Genomic DNA, 11017 nt, shown 5'->3' on the forward strand with positions numbered 1-11017 from the left:
CAGTGGCTGGCTCTGGCTTTAAAAGAACTGCAGAGATGCTCTCAGAGCTGTTTTCCACGCTCTCTGGGAAGGAGAAAAAGGATTTACAGTGGGAAAATTTCAGGTTTTAACACAGTGATGGGAAATTCCAGTGTTTATGGGTACAAAACAGGATATAACATTCCTTGCTAAAAGCTTTCCTGCTTTATTCCAGGTGATAAGAGCAATGCCAGAACACTATCAGCGCATCAAATGTTTGTCTGTTTATTCCTTCGTAGTGTATTCCTGTTAAAAACCATTTTCAGGGAGAGATCATCCTTGTGGATGAACTGAGAAATGCTGCTGAACCTAAAAGTCTTGCTCTGAGAAAAAGGAGGGGTCAGTTCCAGGCTCCTTGTGATTCCCATCTCCTCACTGGGCTCTGGGGACCTCTCCCTCTCCAGTAGACTGGGAACAACTGGTTTTCCATGGATTTCCCTTGCATTTAATGACCAGGAAGTGAAACTGCAGCACGTCCTCTCATAGGGATGTTTGGGAATTGCTCTCCTCTATCTTGGCCTCAGCTCTCCTGAAGTGATTTGCATCTTAATAGCTTTGATGCTGCTATCAAAGGATTTTGGGGGAAGGACAAAAAGGCAGCGGCGTGGAATGATTATGTGAACCTCTCTTCCCAGAGAAACTCGTCTGAAAATAGAAATATTGGCTTTAAAGCATGCCAAGGCTTCAATTCAGGCTTTGCTGTGCCCGCTGGTGCTTGGCATCACTCTGAGAAATGAATATAAATTTACATTTAGCCCTTAAGTGGGCATCACTCAGCGGAACTGCTGCAATCCCACGGCTTGGCCAGTCAGAGAAAAGGCAACATGTTGGTGTTGAGTTAGGAAAACTATCCCAGATTTCTCTGAGCACCCTTCTGTGAGGTGCTTTTACGATATTATGGTTTTTATTTGGAGTTAAATCTAAGCTGGCTGGAGCACGGGGGCTTCTCCTGAGCCAACATCCAGCGAGGAGCCCACTGTGGGAATTTTTGGATAGACTAAAGTGTGGTGTAGGGTGGAGCAGTTCCTGCTGGGGATTCCACATCTCTCCAACAGGTACTGTATGCAGCCTGGGGCATGAAGTGGCTGCTGGAACAGCCACACCATTCCGAGGTTTCATGGCTCTATCCTCCAGGAATCCAGTTTCCATACTCCCAGAGCTCCCTGCAGTGCAGAGCAGTGTGCAGGGCATGAGGACAGTCCTTCAGAAGTGACCTGAACTGGAGCCCTCTCCCACATGAGTATCTCCATTCTCACCAGGAGAATAGGATTAATCCCAGATCTCTGGTGCACTAATTATGTAGCTTCTGTAGATTTATATATGATCCTTATCTCCATGATTTATCTCTCTGATGCAGAGTCATTAATTTATTTTTCCTTGTTCAAAAGGTAGAGTTATAGATAATTTTAAAGGCTCTGTGGCTGGGGCATTGGTTGAATTGTATCTCAGCATTGGGGCATTCCTCCCCAAATTTGATCTGTTCCTAAATCATCCTCCCCAAAGGACTCTCCCTAAACTTCCTGCAGCTGTGCAGTGATACGAGAAAAGGCACAGGGGTAACCAGAGCTGGCTCTGCTCAGCATGGCACCCAGAATTTGTCAGCTGGGTTTGAAACTTAGCTGGGGATGATGGAGAGAGAAAAGGAATACCCATCTTTCTGCAGCTTTGCATTCTTCTTAATTTTCCAGTTGATTGGGGTTTTGGGGTGTCACAGAAGAATTTGTCTGGCATCAAAATCTTGAAGCACAAATAAGCCACTGCAAGTTGTCACTTACAGCAAAATGTTCTATTGTGGTGAGGTCTGTGGGATTTGAACAGAAAGGAAGGTGAAAGCATTGGCCACTTTTCAGGAGTTGTGAGCACAGAAAAGAGGGTAAGAAAAGAGTAAAATACTCAGGGAGAATTAATCCAAATAACCACAGGTCCCAGTAGGATGGAAAAGGCCAGGCAGGTACATTTTGGATGCAGGCAGATACAGGACACAGGTCTGTGCTCATGAGTTACAGACCCTCTGAGAGAAATGGGAAAAGAATTTTCCTTCATTAGACTTCAGAAGGAATTTGCCCATGGAAAGGGTGCTGAGGCCTTGGCAGGGGCTGCCCAGGGAGGTTTGGAGTGCCCATGGCTGGAGGTGTCCAAGGAAGGGCTGGAGGTGGCACTCAGTGCTCTGGGCTGGGGACAAGGTGGGCATTGGGCACAGCTGGGACTCCATGGGCTGGGAGGGATTTTCCAACCTAAAAGATTCTATAATTCCATGATTCTTTTCTCTTGTGTCTTCCCAGACACTAGCTCTTGTCCTCAGCAGCTGCTGTTGGAAGCTCCTGACTAGTTTTGTCCTCTCAGCTCCTTGGCTGCTCCTCTGCCTGTCCCTGTGCACTGAGATGTGCCAGAGATGGTCTGCTCTGAAATTCTGGTGGTGCTTTACATTGCCTCAAGCCCAATTTGCATTCCTGGGCTTCCCACTGGCCCTTGGGATTGCTCTGCCTTCACCCAGATCGTGACCATCCCAGTATCTGGGGAGAAATGTCTGGGGGTTTTACTGCTGCACTAACAGAGCCAAGTTTTGTGAGGGCAGATGTTGAGAGGTTGATAATTTAGGTGTCAGCATCAGCCTGAAAGGCTCTGCCAAGAACACATCAGCTTTAAGCCAGAGCAGGACAAAATGTGTAGAATCTGTTAATTGCAGGCTGTTGGATTTTTGGATCAGAACTGACTTTTACAGAGAAGAGAGTCGGGTCTGATATTGTTCTCAGTTTCCCCAAATAATTGTGTCAGTCAGGACAGGTTTCCCACAGACACATTGCTCTTCCCATTAATTCTACCCACAGATGGCTTTGCTGTGTGACTCCCTCCCTGCACGCCTTTGTGTGGTGACAGGGTGGTATAAATCCTAATGTTCTCCTTATAAGGTACAACAGAGGTGGATTGAAAGCAGTTCCTCTTCGCTGAGCACTCAGCTCATGGAATTCTTCTGCCTTCACATGAGTAGAGAGTACCCAGAAACACAGAAAAGGACATTGCTGCCCACCCAGACAGGCACCAACAGATCCATCAGGATGATGTCAAGTGTCTGCACCTTCATTTACCACTTCCTTGACAGACCCTTGAATAGGATTTACAACAGACAGAGCCCTAAGTTCACATAAATGTATTTATGAAATAAAATGCAGCAGGAAAATACAGTTCTCCTTAATTCCTGGCCTCTTGGATCTGTGATTCCTTCCTGAGCCTCTGTTTAGGATGAGAACAAAGATCTGCTCCAGCAGTGCCTGGCTCACTTGGCCATTGATGCATAATTTTGTTTGGGTGTGTAATTGCTGCTTAAGGCAGTAATTAATACACAAACATGCAGTTTGTCACATCTCAGCTGACGTTATTCAGGCTGGGGAGCAGAGGATCTGGAGGGGAAGGGAGGGCTGGTGGCCCTGGGATGGGCAGGAATAGCAGAAGCCCAGGCTGGGTGGGAAAGGTGGGAACAGAGACATTGGCTTGTGCTCTCCGTTCTCAGCACCCAGAAATAAAAAACCTCCCAGCTCTGGAGCTGACCCATAATGGAATTAGATCTGAATCACCTCTTTCTCTTTCATCACTGTTTGAAAGCTCTGTGATCAGCTGCTTAAAAATGCTCCTGGACTGTTTACCCTGACAGAGACCAAGATAATCCTCAGGTTACTCCAACCACTCTCAGAGCCCAGTATTGGCTGAGTTGATTTGTGTGGAATCAAATAGAGGTGGTTTTTTTTTTTTTTTTTTTTTTTTTTTTTTTTTTTTTTTTTTTTTTTTTTTTATCTAATGGGAGTAGAATTCTAGGTTGATTTTCTCCCAAATTAGCTTTTTTGTTCCCTGGCTCAGTCTCTCCTTCACATGGCTCCCATGAAGGCAGCACTCCCTGCTTTCCCTTCCTCCCAGATCAGAGCCTTGGCTGTGATTCCCAAAGGAAATTTCCCCTCTGCACTTGAAGCAGTGGAAACTTTTAAGGTCACTAACAATTCAGAGATTTCCAAACTGGAATAGAGTATTTCCTGGAATTTGGGAACCTTGTTCTCTCCTCTGGGAGCAATTATATTAAAGCCAGCAAAAAGAAACAATTAAGTAGAGGCTGATGTAACTCACACAGCCCAACACTCGTGGGCAGATCTCTTCCTCTTAACCTTGGGGGACATCCCCAAACCCCAGGGGAAGAACCTTCCCACACTCCAAGGGGAACAACCTGCCCATTTGTGAGTGAGAATGGAATTTAGCAGCTTACAGGGGTTCACTGCCAGCCCTGTATCTCCAGCTCAGCTTAGCAGCTTCTCTGCCAAGTCTTGGCCTCACTGTCAGGATGTTAAGTCAGGTTTAGTTGACAGACTGGATTTAACACCATCCACACCAAAACCAGCTCATGGCTCCACTGACAGCTTCCAAAAAAAAACATTGTCCCAGTTCCCTGACCACATTCCAAGGACAGAGAAGAGTATCCTGCTCCACTGCCCTTGGCCCAGCTGTCTGCAGAGCCCCCAGGAGCTGTTGGACACCCAGCAGAGCCCAGGCAGCCTCACAGCATCAGAGCTGCTTCCTGCACAGGGGACCCCTGTTCACCAGCAAGGTGACATTCCAGCTCCTGTGGAGATCAGAAATAATTCCAGCTGCATTTTGGCCAGTCTGGGGACTGCATTTGTGCCTTGCTCCTATTCCTTGTTCCAGCAGCAGCATCTCTGGAGGGCCTGGGCAGGGAATGAAGGACAGTGGGATGAAGTGGTTGAGGTTGTCTTGGATTATTTCATCTCTGGGATGAAAATGCCACAGATGTTCTCAGATCCACAATTTACTCAGACAATTCATTCTGCAACCCTTTTTTTCATGTTCAGGCCAACAGAAACTTTCCCTTTCAGATGGGAAAGTGCAGAAATCCCAGGCTGTGCTGAGCTCAGGACCTCTGCATTTCAGTTTGGGGGTGGATATTTTTGTAACTCTTCCAAGATACTCCTCCAAATGGCTGTGAGGTGGAGCAGGTAGCTTAGGAGGGATACAGGCACCTGCTGCTGTGCTTCTGTCCCTTGATTTGGAAGTGCCAGGGTGTCCTGCCCCAAGAAGATCACCTGGATACACACTGATAACTCCAGGTCATCCCCAGGGGGCAACATAACCTCAGAAGTGTGATGTTGCAGACATTGGTGTTCTCCACTAATAGTTATTGGGGTTTTTTTTGTTTTGTTTTTTTTTTGTTTTTTTTTTTTTTTTTTTTGTTTTTTTTGTTTTGTTTTGTTTTGTTTTGTTTTGGTTTGGTTTTTTTTTGTTTTTGTTTTTGTTTTTTTGTTTTGTTTTCTTTTTTTGTTTTTGTTTTTGTTTTTGTTTTTGTTTTTGTTTTTTGTTTTTTGTTTTGTTTTGTTTTGTTTTTTAATTAATGTTCTAGAAACAGCCCAGAGCATTCAGAAATTCCAGCACGCATTTTCAAGGTATAAATCAGACATAATAATTTCCTTACATGACCTGAAAAAAAAAAGATTCTGAGCAACCATTCCTTGTTAAATGGCATTAAATTGAAAGGTGCTGCCAGTAACATGCTCTGGGTGCTGCTATTTTACGAAGTGCTGGAGTAGAAAACAAGTACTTGGATGAAAAGGCCAAATGCTTCTGCTGCTGCTGGAAGGGACCTCAAAGCCCATCTCATTCTCACCCCTGCCATGGGCAGGGACACCTTCCCCTATTCCAGGTTGCTCCAAGCCCCATCCAGCCTGGCCTTGGACACTTCCAGGGTTGGGGAATTCAGACCTCTCTGGGCAAGTTCCTCAACCTTCTCCAGCTTCCCATTAACACAAAGAGAATTCTGCACTTAGCCTTCCAGGCTCTGAAGGAAATTCAAAAACACTGAAGGCTGGGCAGGAAATTATTCTTGATATTGCAGAAGTGTAGCAGGAAAGTCAGACTCCCCCAGAGGCTTCTGATTTTGGGGAACCAGCCCTGGAAAGATTTTGGGGAACCAAGAAAATGGAAAATGCACCCAGGGAGGTGAGCTGGAGGATCTGGCTTGCAGAGGACCCACAACAGACACAGATAGTGAAGGCTCACCCAGCTGAGAACACAAGGACAGATTGTTGGGATCAGAAGAAGAGTAAAGTGGAATTAAGGCTCTGTCTGAGTGGAAATGAGAGGAGTGCATCTCTGCAATGAGCAGGGGCTGGCTCCTTCTGCAGGAACAGATGGTTGGGGAGAGTGTGGAGCCCACAGTGAGGCACTAACAGGGGACACTGGGATGTCTCTGTCCCTCTTCCCCAGCACTGCCTCACATCCAGGTAAATCCAGGAGCATGACCAGAAGGGGATGGACTGACAGGAGCAGGGACTGGCAAGTGGAACCTGAGTTCATCCCAGGTCTGGTTCTGCCTGTGGCTCCTTGGCAGACAATATCCTCCAGCTCACCTTCCTGCACTTCCAGCAGTGCCTCGGGGTTGGTTTTGCCCCAAAATCTTCCCAGGGCTGTTGTTACCCCAAAATCTTTCCACAGAAGCCTCTGGGGGAGTCTGTTTGATTTTCTTGTTACACATCTGCAATATCAAGAATAATATTCTCCCCAGCCACCAGTGTCTTTGAGTTTCCTTCAGAGCCTGGAAGGCTGAGTGCAGAATTCTCTTTGTGTGGCTGGGAAACTGGGGGAAATGGAGAACCTCACCCAGAGAGGTGTGAATTGCCCATCCCCGGAAGTGTTTGGGCTTGGAGCAGCCTGGGACAGCAGAAGGTGTCCCTGTGCATGGCTGGGAATGAAATGGGCTTTAAGGTCTCTTCCAACCCTAATCACTTTAGGATTCTGTGATTCTATGAAGAGAAGAGGTTCAGGGAATTGGAATAGCAAAAGTATTTTCCTGCACTTGATTTTCCTTTCCCAGAGGAACTGTGCTCAAATGCACACATCACACAAATCCAGGGATAGGGATGGGAGAGACAAGGACCAAGGTACAAGACACTTTTTCTCTGTCCCTTGCTGTGTGATTTGGCAGCTGAGGCACAAAAATACTCCTTCACTGGCATATTCCCCCTGCACTGCCCCCCCCACCCCTCTCCTCTGAGTTTTGGAATCTTGAGTTTAAAAAAGAAATAGCAAAAAGAGGTTTTAAAGAAGCTTGGAAAATGAATGGGCAAAATTCAGAGCTCTGTCGTGGTTATCACCTTCCCATTTTGTTTTGTGGTGCTGCTCAGAGTTTATAAACTCAGTGTGAAAAACAGGAGAGTCCCTGCAGGTGGATGAGCGAGGGAAGATGGGATTAGGGATAAAAGAGCTGAGCCAGCTTGCTCTTCCCTGTCCCTTTTGCCACCTCTTGTTCTCCAGCTCTCCTGCAGAGTCCTGGCATTATAGCTATCCTCACTTCCATTTCTCCAGCTAAGTCAAAAGGAATTAAAACCTGAATATACTTGGAGGTGAATGCTAAGGAGTCTTAAATCATTCAGATTTTGCAGGCAGAAAGATCTGAAAGAAGCTCAAGTGTCATTGGCTTGGTCTGTCATCAAATCAGAGTCTGGGACATTTTCTTTGCATGAAGCTGGAAAAGCCATTGCTGTGAGGGTGAATCAAAGGCAGCAGCATGAGCAGGGGACTTTGGCTTCATGTTCATTGCTGGGTTTGGGCTGTTGGATGTGTTTAGCTGCTTTAATTACCAGGATAAACAAAGCCATGGAATAATGAACCCACCCTTAGAAGTTGATTAGGGAATAATTTTTGTCAGATTTTTCAGTGCAACGAGGCAGTGACATTGTGGCATTGTAAATAGTGTGTTCAGCATCTGAAAAAATCTGTCTGGAGCAGGGCTGGGAGGTGGCACCAGACACCAACCCCAGGATGGGGCCAGCTGCTTGAGCAGAGGAATGATTTTAAACCATAGAATTCTGGAATGGTTTGGGCTGGAAGGAATTTCAAAGCTCAACCAGCGCCACCCCCTGCCATGGGCAGGGACACCTTCCACTGTCCCAGGCTGCTCCAAGCCCTGTCCAACCTGGCCTTGGACACTTCCAAGGATCCAGGGGCAGCCCCAGCTGCTCTGGGCACCCTGTGCCAGGGCCCGCCCACCCTCCCAGGGAAAAACTTATTCTCAATATCTCACTGGAATTTCCCTTCTTTCAGTTTGATCCTATTCCTCCTTGTCCTGTCCCTGCAGCTCCCTGGGAAGATGAAAGCAATTTAAAAGGTTAAATAACCTAATTTGTGCAGGGCATGGAAGACTTGGCCAAAAAGAAAGAAAAATAAAGGAGCTTGTAGTTCTACAAACAGATACATTCAGAACAGTCCTTGGAGTGAAACTTCTGCCTCCCTCAATTTAATAAAGAACTCAAAAAGCTGTGTCTGTGATTCTGCACTGCACAATTCACTGGCAGGAGAATTTAATATGTATTCAGTCTATTCATTTTTGCACCTGTGAGCCACAGAAGTGTGTGGTTTGTGACGGCTATGAAAGCACCTCTCCTTCTCTCCCTGGGAGAACATTTGTCTCAGTAATTATTACAAGGCAGGCAGGAGTTTTAGAGGGCAACTTTCAATTTATTTCTTTTCTTCTTAGTTGTTTTTTTGCATTGTTTGCATTCCTTTAAAACAAGGGGTGGGGGGGAAACTGCTGAATGCAGCACAACCGGTTATGAGAGATGTAGTAAAAGATTTTGTGCCTGTGGAATCATTTTTCCAAATATTTTTTCTCAGGGTTGGATGGGATATGGGCTATATTTTAACAAATAAAACAACCTTGCCTGCCCCAGCCCTCCCTGCTCTAAAAGCCTGGCTATTTTAATCCAACTAGTAGAAGTTACATTGGAAAATGAGAATAGAATAGAATAGAATCTAGTGTTTTCTCTTTTAGGTGTAAACATGGAGATTCCTCCCTAATTTTAGCTTTGAAATTGTATCGTGGTGCCAGGAACCTTTCATAGTCAAATAACACTTCACTGCTTCATTTTCCATTGTCTGCCTCTTGCTGAGACCAAAGTTTGGGCCTGCACCAGGTGAGGTTCTTATTCTGGAGCTCAGTATGGATGAAGTGCCAAGAGTCAGAGCTACCAAACCCTTCCACTAAGAAAATCCCTAAGTGCTTTCTTTGATATTTAATTTGATAAATAAAACCCAAGGCTTACCCACTCTCATGCTCAGTGCAGCTCCAACATTGCTCATAAACTCTTTTCTTTTGGTAAATAAGTCGCTGGTGCTGATATTAGTTAATCTTGCCTCTATAAAGTTGGGATTTTGGTTTGGGGTTTTTTTGTGTTTTGTTGGGGTTTTTTTAGTTATGAAACAAGACATCAAAGAGGCACGAATCAGAGTTTTCCTTCCTTGGAGAATAAATACCAAATTTCTCTTTGAAGTGGAATCAAAGCCAGGGAGTCTGCAGTTGATTTGAGAACCAAGACAGGTATCCTGTGAGAGAGGCAAATCCCAGGTTTGGTGGTGACAGAGACATCTTTTTTTAAATACTTGTGTTCTTTGCGATTTTTCCCCTGACTTAAGGCAGTTTTAGTCACCAAGAGTCTGCAGCTCCTGGATTTCTGTGTTTACATTGCAAAGGAAATGCAAGCAGAGCAAGGAAAGATTGGATCTGTTCTACCACATCATCTTTAAGACACAAAGGAAAAAAATAATGTAAATAATCGAACCTAAGGCTCCTAAAAATGCCTTGAGAAGTGTTTGAGTCACCCAGAAGCTTCCCCTTGGATTTGAAGGGAAAGAAGACATCACGAAAATCCATCTGATTTCACTACTTGGGGGACTGGGTAGCTTGGTGCTGGTTTGGTGAATGGAACTGAGCATTAATGAGTGATCAAAAATATTGTGACACATCCACATACAATTCTGAATACTGAAAAAAAGATCCATGTTTCCTTGGGGGCTTCCCAAATCTTTGCCTTAGCAAAGTTATTTCATAGACTCACAGAGTCCCAGGATGATTTGGGTTGGGAGAGACCTTAAATCCCATCCAGTGCCACCCCTGCCATGGGCAGGGACACCTTCCACTGTCCTAGGCTGCTCCAAGCCCCAAAGTCCAACCCTGTGCCAGGGCCTGCCCACCCTCCCAGGGAGGAATTTCTTCCCAATATCTCACCGAAATTTCTGCCCTTTCAGATTGAACCCTTTTCTCCTTGTCCTGGCCCTCCAGCTCCTGTTGAAAAGTTCCTCTCTGGCTTCCCCACTTGGAATACTGGTGGGATTTCTTTCAGGTACTGGAAGGAAGTTTAATCTCAAACTCTCCAGATGCAAAAGAGAAAGATAAACTGCTCTTTTTTTCCTGTTAAGCTGTCACCCTTGAAACTGCACTGACTTCCTGCTGTTTTATTGTCCTGGTCAGGTTTATATTTCTTAGTGTTTTGGTTGGTTTTATGCTTCAATTTTTCCCTCATTTTCCCTAGTCCTCCCTCCTTTTAGCCCTAATTTTGGCTGTCAGTTGTTGAATGAAGATAAAATCTAGATGCATGTTCTCTTGATGAATTCCAGTAAATTTTTTGGCTTGTTATGGCCTATTTTACCTTTCTTAGGGTTAAGAGTCATTGTCACCTCTTCTCTATTTCTTTCAAAAACTAGAGATTGGATTTCAGAAGTGGGACCCAGGCAGGGCGCAGTGCTGTGGGGGATGCAGCTTCCCCTCACTTCTCACTTCCCAAGTTCCCATGAGCCCCTGACCTGTGACAACAGGAATTAGTGTGAGCTGTGGCAAAAGATGGGTGGATTTAGGGCAGCAGAGCAAGTCAAGTTAATCAGGAGTGTCTCTTTGATTTTTCAGCCTTCTGATGTTTTTACATTCTTCTATTGGAGTTCTCACACTTGTAACAAAACCCAAACCCGATATTTTGTAAATACGCATTCCTTTCCAGGGGAATGGACAAATTGATGGACTTCTAAGTTGACCACTGGGGTCAGAGAGGTGTTACTCTCATCCCCTAATCCCTAAACAAATCCCAAACCCTATAAAAACCCCAAATCACAATAAACTTCCTCTTTCTCTCCTCACTTCTCAACTTGACAAGTGAGTGTGGTTCTTTTGTGTCCTCTA

Source organism: Zosterops lateralis (genome assembly GCF_965231275.1).
Source record: "Zosterops lateralis genome assembly, chromosome: 8".
Lineage (NCBI taxonomy): Eukaryota > Metazoa > Chordata > Aves > Passeriformes > Zosteropidae > Zosterops > Zosterops lateralis.